Below are 12,071 nucleotides of genomic sequence, written 5' to 3'. Positions count from 1 at the left end.
CAGGTCGATTAGAAAGGGCTGCTCGCTGAAGTGTTTCAGGGAGCATTTGACAGTGATGAGTGGAGGTCGTTTGACCGCTGACCCATTACGGATGCAGGCAATGAGACAGTGATCGCTGAGATCTTGGTTGAAGACAGCAGAGGTGTATTTAGAGGGCATGTTGGTTAGGATGATATCTATGAGGGTGCCCGTGTTTACGGCTTTGGGGAGGTACCTGGTAGGGTCATTGATCATTTGTGTGAGATTGAGGGCATCAAGCTTAGATTGTAGGATGGCTGGGGTGTTAAGCATGTTCCAGTTTAGGTCGCCTTGCAGAAGATAGAGGGAGGGCAATCAGTTCACATATGGTGTCCAGAGCACAGCTGGGGGCAGAGGGTGGTCTATAGCAGGCGACAACGGTGAGAGACTTGTTTTTCGAGAGGTGGATTTTTAAAAGTAGAAGTTCAAATTGTTTGGGTACAGACCTGTATAGTAGGACAGAACTCTGCAGGCTATCTTTTCAGTAGGTTGCAACACCGCCCCCTTTGGCAGTTCTATCATGTTTGAAAATGTTGTAGTTACGGATGAAAATTTCAAAATTTTTGGTGGTCTTCCTAAGCCAGGATTCAGACACAGCTAGAACATCCAGGTTGGCAGAGTGTGCTAAAGCAGTGAATAAAACAAACTTAGGGAGGAGGCTTCTAATGTTAACATGCATGAAACCAAGTCATCAAAAGAGAGCGCCTGGGGAATAGGAGTGGAGCTAGGCACAAAATAAGGAATTGTAAGATGGAGACCAATTTCTTGTCTGGAAGTTTTATTTTTTCCCTTCAAAAAGCAGGGAGCAATGGTGTGTTAGAAGGAAATACGTGCATTTCTCACAATATTAAATAGATGGCTGTATTGTATTTGAAGCACATACGAAATTAAGGTTTTTCGTGTAAGAGCAAAAAAAGGGGATGACTCTTTTCGATGACTCTCTCTACTTGATAGCCCATTGTTAAAATCTACGTCATCAAGGAATTCTAGAAATGTACATAAAAAACACAGTTTTCAACATACTGTAGTTGTCAACATAATTTCTTTACTAATGAACTAAAACATAAATATTGCGTACTTTTGTTATATGCTCTATACCATTTATGTTTACATAGTCAATCCATGAGAGATTATTTTTGATTTACAATGGATCAAACGTCTGCTGCGCAACTGACACAAGAAATGGGAAAATGTGTTTTTTGCTCCCCCTTGTGGTATAATGGTAGAGGCACAACTGTTTGACTTGCATTACAAGTGTCAGCGACCTGACAAGACGTGTCATTAACTGGACTGCACAAAATGACTGCATCATAATAGTAAATTGTGGTAGGACTGCTATTTTTCCTAGATACTGACAATTTTATAGACCATGTTGGTACTATAATCAGAGAATACACATTAAAAGATCTAGTGTGTGTTGGTGGAGTGGATAATATTTTAATCTCCGATGAATCTCTCAGCCAGGTCAAAGAGTCCCATTATACACATCACTGGAAGCCTGTAACAATTTCCTTCATTGTGTCATTAGAGGGTAAATGGGAGACAAATGAGGACTCAGGAGGGCAAAGGCAAGCCAAGTCTCCACCACCCTCAGTGGGGCGGAGTAAACCGGAAACATCCGCTTTTCAAGGATACAGTATCTTCAACCTAGCTTCCTTTTACCCTGAAATCGGATGTGGGTACGCTGCTCAGGCATTTCTTTTAAGTCTGCTAAACTAGTTTGTCTCCACATTCTAATTGATAGATAAAACATGGATTTTCAGGCGAACTAGCCTATTCTGCTTTTACATACACATTATATTTGAAATTGTGTGTATTCCTTTGGAGGGACTGAATCCAAACCTGGAGCTGTAATTGTTCTATGATCATTACTGTATCATTACAATTCACCATATGCCATTCCTTCAATGCCACAGTGTCCTCCAGTGGTGGGAATGAACACTGCCTTTTATCAACCAAACTCCAGGCTAAAGCTATCCCCTTATGTCTAATGGAAATTCTCTTATACAACATGGCAATTATTATCTACATTAATCAAGAAAGCAAACATGCTTTCATAATTGAGTACAATTAGGTTGGGCATTTAATTCTCCATTTTGCAGTGCATCAGTGTTGGGGAGTATACTTCATCCATATAACTACTAGTTGACTATATTTTTCAAGTAACGTGATGGTATAGTTGACCTAATTTCAAAATCATGTTCCTAATTTGGTATACATCTAGGATACCTGTATCGTTGTTTTAGCTTAGTAGCTTCAGAGTAGTGTAGTGCAGTCCTAGTACTAGATCACTAGATGGCAATCTACTACCTGCTACTGTAAATCACCTCTGTTGTGCAAAACTGCAAAGAGATGGCACTCTAAATGAGGTATGATTACTAATCACATTTCATTTCTCAATGTCATCATAATAAATGTCATGTCATAGCCTATAAACACATGCTGCAGATTATGTTTATGCAATATTTACATAATGATAATATCTAAATTCCCACATAAACATGATTCACTTATGGCAGATGATTGTCTGAACATAATATATTACTCTGACATGTAAGTATTTTATATATTTTACACATAGACTTTGCATGTCTGAGATTGGTACTTATTACTGAGACTTGACCTTCACTAGGAGGTATCCATCAGTGAACAAATAAAAAACTGTTGATGTTTCAATCGGGATCCACACCCGAACAAACTCTGACAAATAGTGTAGTATACTCACATACAGTAAGTGAGATCTATAGAAATGCTACCTAAAAGAGTCTTTCTCTGAACTGCAGACAGCCATATCATTTACAGGTATGTCTATGGTTGTGAGTAACAATCTTTGCCTCTACACTGTTTCATTCCTATGTTGTATTCAATAAACATGAGAGCTCAACATTTACATAACCTAACATAACCTAATGGCCACTACTCAATGACATTGCAACATTGTGATGGCTTAAACTACATTGATTCATCTGTATTTGCACACAGACCTATCTATGAGCTTCAACATGGTCACTTTGAAATTATTACGCTACCTTTCCCATTCTCCTCCCAAAACAAGACATCTTGAAGTTACACATGGTTTTTTTTTTGGGGGGGGGGGGGAATTAGCCCATGCACTCACAGGGGATGTGCCATTCTGCATTATTCTCTGATTTGAGAGGACAGTCTGAGAACCAAGTTGCTCTGTTACTGCTGACAGAGACAGAGTAGGACCAGTACCAGAGACTGTGTGCCACAGTGTGAAGCCCTTCCTAAAGGTGCTGTATCTTAATTTGAGGCAGTTTCACAAAGCAGGAAAATAATCCTGCAGCAACAAGACATGTGAATTGTTATGTGGATTATAATTAATGGATTTTCTTTAGGGGTTGATACATTTTTTGTTAGGGCAAATCAAGTAAAAAATGTTTAAGTGGAAATTACAAACTTTTAGAAGCCTTTTTAAACCTTCAATACACTACAAGTTTGCATTTCCTGTTGTTTCCTAGAACAACAGGATGATCCAATTAAGATACAGCATCTGTAAATACATTAATGAGTCATTTAATATGTCGGCACAAATACCAACTGAAAGGAGGGCATGACATGCTAAAAGCCAGTGACGAGGTAGGAAGAGAGAAAGAAGGAGATAGAAAGAATGTGTGAGAGGGAGACAGAGAGAGAAACACTGTGTAGATCCGGTTATTTCTAACTTCTGCCTCTTTTGACCTTCTTGAAACATGACCTCTTAATGGACTCTTTATGCTCTCTAAAACATTCAGTGTCTCACAACTTTACCGTTGGAGCACGCAAACTATCCATCTGTGCAAAATATGAAGATTAAAAAATGTAAACAAAATGTAAACAAACTGACAAAATAATTAGGGGAAGTATTGTTCTCTATGTCCCTCTCGCCAAGGTCTTAATGTTAAACTTCCCAAAGATTGCGGTTTCCCTCCTCTCTGATAGCTTTGGATGTATATATGCTGATTCTAACAACCATCCAAGTCCTACAACTATATAATAAATCATACAGAAAGTCAAAATCCACCTCATAATATTCTCATAATACCTTGGCAGCTGAAGTTAGTGAATTATATTTTCCCTGAATGAGACAGTAGGAAACAGCAGGATGAGTTGCTGCCATCGCTTTGTTACCACATTGCTAATTTCTGTAAACACAGAAATGCTTTCAGCACTGTAATATTACAGTTTTTCAGGGAAAAGTCTACACAGTTGGTAAATAATCTTATTCTTTGTCTGTATCTTCTCTTCACCTTTGGTCTGTGAGCTTCTTCACCTGAAGTCCATTGAGGTTCTCCCAGATAGATGTTGATAAATCCAGACAGATGTGGAACACCACCATCCCCCCCAACCAGTCTTGTGTTGGCACTCCCTCCTGCCAATCCCAGCCATGCCTGTGGCCATGGTGATGGAGACTACCATCTGCTTCAACCCTCCACATTTGGACCTCTGGAGCCACTCCCTACACCCCCTTTATGGGCTGGAGCCCCTCCCCTACACCCCCTTTATAGGCTGGAGCCCCTCCCCTACACCCCCTTTATAGGCTGGAGCCCCTCCCCTACACCCCCTTTATAGGCTGGAGCCCCTCCCCTACACCCCTTATAGGCTGGAGCCCCTCCCCTACACCTCCTTTATAGGCTGGAGCCCCTCCCCTACACCTCCTTTATAGGCTGGAGCCCCTCCCCTACACCCCCTTTATAGGCTGGAGCCCCTCCCCTACACCTCCTTTATAGGCTGGAGCCCCTCCCCTACACCCCCTTTATAGGCTGGAGCCCCTCCCCTACACCTCCTTTATAGGCTGGAGCCACTCCCCTACACCTCCTTTATAGGCTGGAGCCCCTCCCCTACACCTCCTTTATAGGCTGGAGCCACTCCCCTACACCTCCTTTATAGGCTTGAGCCCCTCCCCTACACCTCCTTTATAGGCTGGAGCCCCTCCCAACACCCCCTTTATAGGCTGGAGTCCCTCCCCTGCACCCCCTTTATATGGCTGGAGCCCCTCCCCTACACCCCCTTTATAGGCTGGAGCCCCTCCCCTAGACCTCCTTTATAGGCTGGAGCCCCTCCCCTACACCACCACAATAAAGATTGACCATGTTAATACTGTAATGTTATTGAAGTCATGTTTAACCTGCATGGAAAGCATAAGCCGAATTGGTTGATAAAAACAACACGACTACATAATTTCACTTTAATTGATTCTTTATGTAAATCACTTATTGATTGTGGCATCATAACCTATATTTTATAGCTACTAAGACAGTGGTCCTCTCAAACTAAATCCTGTTGTCCTTTGGTGGCTCGCTTCAGTCCATTATTCTAGACCCTTGTGTCCACCCCCTACAGTACTTCCCTTTCCAGGCCCAAGTACAAAGCATTAATTGCACTTGACTCATGTGGATTCGGTGAAGTAGTACAAACACGGCTGACCTTTTCCAGGTAACTGTTCTCTCTTCGCCTCATTGTGAGTGTATCCCAGGGCTGGAGTGCAGACAAACAGTGAAGGTTTGCTTCAGAGGGGCTAGAGGGATACACATGTCAATTAATTAGAATTCATACAGAGAGAATGAGGGAGAGAGAGAGAGAGAGAGTGAGGGAGAGAGAGAGAGAGGGGGGGGAGAGAGAGAGAGAGGGAGAGAGAGAGAGAGAGGGAGAGAGAGAGAGAGAGAGAGAGAGAGAGAGGGAGAGAGAGAGGGAGAGAGAGAGAGAGAGAGAGAGAGAGAGAGAGAGAGAGAGAGAGAGAGAGAGAGGGAGAGAGAGAGAGAGAGGGAGAGAGAGAGAGAAAGAGAGAGGGAGAGAGGGGGGGGGGGAGAGGGAGAGAGAGAGAGAGAGGGAGAGAGAGAGAGAGAGAGAGAGAGAGAGAGAGAGAGAGGGAGAGAGAGAGAGAGAGAGAGAGAGAGAGAGGGAGAGAGAGAGAGAGAGAGAGAAAGAGAGAGGGAGAGAGGGGGGGGAGAGAGGGAGAGAGAGAGAGAGAGGGAGAGAGAGAGAGAGAGAGAGAGAGAGAGAGAGAGAGAGAGAGAGAGAGAGAGGGAGAGAGAGAGAGAGAGAGAGAGAGAGAGAGAGAGAGAGAGAGAGAGAGAGAGGCTGTTGGGTAAAACAGAAGGGGGGGTCCAGTGATTGAAGCGGAGAAACAGACAAATATACTCTGGCTCCAAGTCGTCTCCAACCTCATATTGCTTGTATAGTTCATATTGACTTTGCAATTTATTGCTGGCTCAACGCAATGTCTCTTCAAAGTTTAAGTAGGCCATATGGAAACCTATATATATTTATAGTATGTCACTATAACAGTGTGTTCACTGTTCAGCTTGATGTATCTTGTTGGTTACTTTATATGATATCATAGTTTTTCACAACAAATGACTTTTCAGGACTATGCAATTAATCAACGGTTTAATGGGGTTAAAGCCCTCAAATAAAGGTTTATGTTATATAACAACTGCCTCAAGACAAAACACTAAGGAGTCACCTTGCTCCCTTCACTCACCTTGTTAACTTTAGATGGCCTTAACTACAGACAGAAGGCCCATTTATACCTGGTTCTAACATGCATCCTTTGTCCTGATCTTGTCCTGATCTTATCCTGATCTTGTCTGTTTACACTTATAAGATCTGATCACAATCAGATCACAATACGCCTTTTAATCATCTACACCTGTCTGAAAGTATGGGCACAATGAGAATGTGGACAAGATCAGGACAAAGGACACCTGTAAATGGGGCTTAATATCACTTAGTTATCAGTGTCTTGGTGGTATTTTGTATAAAGGATTGTGACAGGAACTTGGGTAATAAATTGACCTCATTAAGGGCTCTATTCAATCCGTGTCAGAGGAAGGCCCAAGAAATTGTCAAAGACTCCAGTCAACCAAGTCATAGACTGTTCTCTCTGCTACCACATGGCAAGCAGTACCGGCGCGCCAAGCCTAGGACCAAAAGGCTCCTTAAAAGCGTCTTCCCCCAAGCCATAAGACTGCTGAACAACTAATCAAATGGCCACCTGGACTATTAACATTAACCCCCCCCCCTCGACTAACCTGTGCCCACGCACATTGACTCGGTACCAATACTGTATATAGCCTCGTTGTTGTTATACATTTGTTATTTGTTATACATTTGTTGTGTTATTTATTTATTGAATCTATTTTTTTTACTTCAGTTTACTTATTAACTCTATTTATTGAACTGTATTGTTGGTTAAGGGCTTGTAAGTAAACATTTCACGGAAAGGCCTATTGTTTTCGGTGCATGTGACAAGTAAAATTAGATTTGTTTTGATCTAAAGTTCAACTTCACAGAGTGATTTACATTTAAAGGCAATGTTCCATGCCCTCTTGTTCTATAGTTCACAGTGCATCTCTTTTACTGTGCTACATGTGACTTCCACACAGGTGGAATTTAAAGCTAATCCCTCATTTATTTTTGATGGGGTGAAAGGGTCGAGTTGCTATTCTGTGTAATTACCATTCCCTATGTCTAGAAGCAGACAAGATACTGTCTGTTTTGGTGCAATGCATATGCAGTTAGCCAACTGAATGCTTGGATGCTCATCACTAAGTCTTCCTCTCAAAGACTGAGGCATGTGTGTTGCTATTTTTAGATTTTTATGGTCAGACAGCTAGAGATGTATCTCTGTCAATGTCCCTTATACAAGTTGTTAACGTGACACGAACACAAATCAGGACAGATTATGAGGCTGTGATATGACACTTTAGCTTCTCAGGGGCTGACAATCATTATATGGTCAAATACAGTTGATGTCGGAAGTTAACATACACTTAATTTGGAGTCATTAAAACTTGTTTTTCAACCACTCCACAAATTTCTTGTTAACAAACTGTAGTTTTGGCAAGTCGGTTTGGACATCTACTTTGTGCATGACACAAGTAATTTTTCCAACAATTGTTTACAGACAGATTATTTTACTTATAATTCACTGTATTACAATTCCAGTGGGTCAGAAGTTTACATACACTAAGATGACTGTGCCTTTAAACAGCTTGGAAAATTCATGGCTTTTGAAACTTCTGATTGGCTAATTGACATAATTTGAGTCAATTGGAGGTGTACCTTTGGATGTATTTCAAAGCCTACCTTCAAACTCAGTGCCTCTATGCTTGACATCATGAGGAAATCAAAAGAAATCAGCCAAGACAGAAAAATAATTGTAGACCTTCACAAGTCTGGTTCATCCTTGGGAGCAATTTCCAAACGCCTGAAGGTACCACATACATCTGTACAAACAATAGTATGCAAGTATTAACACCATGGGACCACACAGCCGGTATACCGCTCAGGAAGGAGATGCGTTCTGTCTCCTATAGATGAACGTACTTTGGTGTGAAAAGTGCAAATCAATTCCAGAACAACAGCAAAGGACATTTTTGATTTTTGATTATTTATTATTTTTGATTTCACTTTTTTTTACCGGGTAGGCCAGTTGAGAACAAGTTCTCATTTACAACTGCGACCTGGCCAAAATAAAGCAAACAGTGCAACACAAACAACAACACATGGAATAAACAAACATAAAGTCAATAATAAAATATAAAAAGTCTATATACAGTGTGTGCAATAAATAGGCCATAGTGGCAAAAAAAATACAATATAGCAATTAAACACTGAAGTGATAGATGTGCAGAAGATGAGTGTGCAGGTAGAGATACTGGGGTGGAACGGAGCAAAATAAATAACTGTAAGGGGATGAGGTAGTTGGATGGGCTATTTACAGATGGGCTATGTACAGGTGCAGTGATCTGTGAGCTGCTCCGACAGCTGGTGTTTAAAGTGAGTGAGGGAGATATGAGTCTCCATCTTCAGTAAACTTTGCAGTTCGTTCCAGTCATTGGCAGCAGAGAACTGGAAGGAAAGGCGGCCAAAGTAGGAATTGGCTTTGGGGGTGACCAGTGAAATATACCTGCTGGAGTGCATGCTACGGATGGGTGCTGCTATGGTGACCAGTGAGCTGAGATGAGGTGGGGATTTACCTAGCAAAGACTTATAGATGACCTGGATGACCTGGTGGCAGCATCATGTTGTGGGGGTGCTTTGCTGCAGGAGGGATTGGTGCACTTCACAAAATAGATGGCATCATGAGGTAGGGAAAATTATGTAGATATATTGAAGCAACATCTCAAGACATCAGTCAGGAGGTTAAAGCTTGGCCGCAAACGGGTCTTCCAAATGGACAATGACCCCAAGCATACTTCCAAAGTTGTGGCAAAATGGCTTAAGGACAACAAAGTCAAGGTATTGGTGTCACGTTCTGACCTTAGTTCCTTTATTTTGTCTTTGTGTTAGTTTGGTCAGAGCAAGGAGGCCTACAAACCTGACTCAGTTACACCTGCTCTGTCAGGAGGAATGGGCCAAAATTCACCCAACTTATTGTGGGAAGCTTGTGGAAGGCTACCCAAAACATTTGACCCAAGTTAAACAATTTCAAGGCAATGCTACCAAATACTAATTGAGTGTATGTACATTTCTGACCCACTGGGAATGTGATGAAAAAAGTTAAAGCTGAATTAAGTGATTTCTGACATGTCACATTCTTAAAATAAAGTGGTGATCCTAACTGACCTAAGACAGGGAATTTTTGCTAGGATTAAATGTCAGGAATTGTGAAAAACTGAGTTTAAATGTATTTGGCTAAGGTGTATGTAAACTTCCCACTTCAACTGTATATAGACCTCAGGATCGACCAACATTTTATTTTCAACTCCTTACCCTTAAGCTCCAGAGTTGAAACCACCCGTGTCCTTGTGCACACAGGCCAGTCTTAGTGTAACAGTTTTGCTTCCGTCCCTCTCCTCGCCCAATTCCTGGGCTCAAACCAGGGACCCTCTACACGTATCAACAACTGCCTCCCACGAAGCATTGTTACCCATCGCTCCACAAAAGCCGTGGCCCTTGCAGAGCAAGGGGAACAACTACTTCAAGGTCTCAGAGCGAGTGACGTCACCGATTCAAACACTATTAGCGCGCACCCCACCAACTAGCTAGCCATTTCACACCTGTTACATTAGGTAAAGCTAAGCAACCTGACCCTCCTCCATCACCTCCAATCCCATTGTGGGCCAGAAGGCCCAAACCTTCCTTTCACAGTGTTATCTGACTTTCTCTTTAAGCTGCTGAGTTTCCTGTCTTGGTTTCCAGGTCATAGGATGGATGACTGTGACACGGACTGTTGGCAGCTTAGTCACTTCCAGTACATACAGTATGATGTAGTATGATGTAGCATCAATTATACAGAATTTTATCAACTGCAATCATTTTCCATCTGAGAGACTCTGTTTTCAAGGTCATACAGAGAATGTGTGCTGTGCATATACTTGGAGGGACAATCTAATATGTATGGCATTGCAAGATTGCGTAAAATGACTGAAAACACAGAGATGATTGGATGTAAAATAATCTGTAATCTAAAATGATTAGTGTAGGAGTATCTATTGGTATGTGTGGAATAGAGGTCACTAGTGTCAGAAATACATCATCCTTAATCTTGAAGGACATGCTACTGTTTCTCTAATGCCAATATGGGGCCAAAAAAGGCTGATTCCAAAAAATAGTCAATAAAAAAAATTACCCTAGAAACCCTATTAGATCATATTATATTGTAGAGGAGTCAGAGTTGTGGGAGGAATAGCAGAGGAGGCTGGTGGGAGGAGCCATAGAAGAATGGGCTGACTATAATAGCTGGAATGGAGTATATGGAATGATACCAAACACATCAAAAACAACAATGTGTTTGACACCATTCCATTGATTCCATTCCATTCATTACAATGAGCCCATCTTCCTATAGCCAATCCCACCAGCCTTCTCTGAGGAATAGTAGTTGGAGAAAGGAGTCAGAGATCAGTTCACAGGGGCGTAGTGATTAGATGCCAGGTCCAGTTAGTTCAGTGGGAGAGGGAAATGCAAGGCAGAGATGCTGAGGGCCATGCTTCTCCACATCTCTCCCTCTCCCCTCTCCGTTCCCTCCTCGCCTTCCAAGAGCACCGGCCTCTGGCTGTGTAGCCATGACAACCAAATGAGGTAAATGGTTACAGGAAAATACTCATCATCAACACCACCCTCCCCGGGCTCTGTTCATTGGCTCACACTCAGGTGATAAACCCACTCCACACTATTAATGCCCCTTCCTCGCTATTTGAGTATGGATTGCCCAGAGATGATTTTCCCTCTAACAGACACTCCCCCTGCTAAGTCTCTAGTTGGGGTTATGTCCTCTTTGCCTATGTGGAAATCTTGTTTCAGTCAGATCACTCTCCAGTCCTGATCTTTGCTTGAAGACATCCCCTGATTAACACTGGTGGGGTGCGCGCTATAGTACATAACAGTGAGGTACCTGTGTTTGTGCCAGAACGTGTAGAAATCTTCAAAGGAAGAAACACAAGCCTTTGTATAACCAATGAATAAAATGTTTTCCCCTAAAAGACACAGATGCGAGGCCTGATTTCAGCCAACTGACATGCATTTACGACTTATGTTCACCTGAGCAATCGCAGCAACGCTGTCAGATGTGAAAGTGAACAATTTACATATGTGCCATTCATTTGGAATAGTGCATTTCCTTTTGTGTGTTGAACTTTGCCTCGTAATATGTTTGTATAATTACAGTACATCAACCTTTTTCCTCACAATTTTTTAAATTCCCTTTAAAAGATTATATCAATACCAACCAGCTCAAATCCAGAGGAGAGAGAGATACAAGGACTTCTTAAAGTCTCTTACTTCTGTATATATCAGCCTTGCCAAAAATAGAGCAGCATTTGCATACACACGTTGTGCTAACAGTGTGTGGTAGATATCGAAGCATGCAGTTACTACAGATATGTTCACTGCAGCACACAGGAGGGCTCAGGGACTGACTGAGCCCATCAAACAAACCATTATCGGTCTTCCTGTTGTGTTGTGTTGTGTTGTGTTGTGTTGTGTTGTGTTGTGTTGTGTTGTGTTGTGTTGTGTTGTGTTGTGTTGTGTGTGTGTGTGTGTGTGTGTGTGTGTGTGTGTGTGTGTGTGTGTGTGTGTGTGTGTGTGTGTGTGTGTGTGTGTGT

Source organism: Oncorhynchus kisutch, linkage group LG1, assembly GCF_002021735.2.
Source record: "Oncorhynchus kisutch isolate 150728-3 linkage group LG1, Okis_V2, whole genome shotgun sequence".
In the NCBI taxonomy this organism is placed as follows: domain Eukaryota; kingdom Metazoa; phylum Chordata; class Actinopteri; order Salmoniformes; family Salmonidae; genus Oncorhynchus; species Oncorhynchus kisutch.
Note: the sequence above shows the minus strand (reverse complement) of the source record.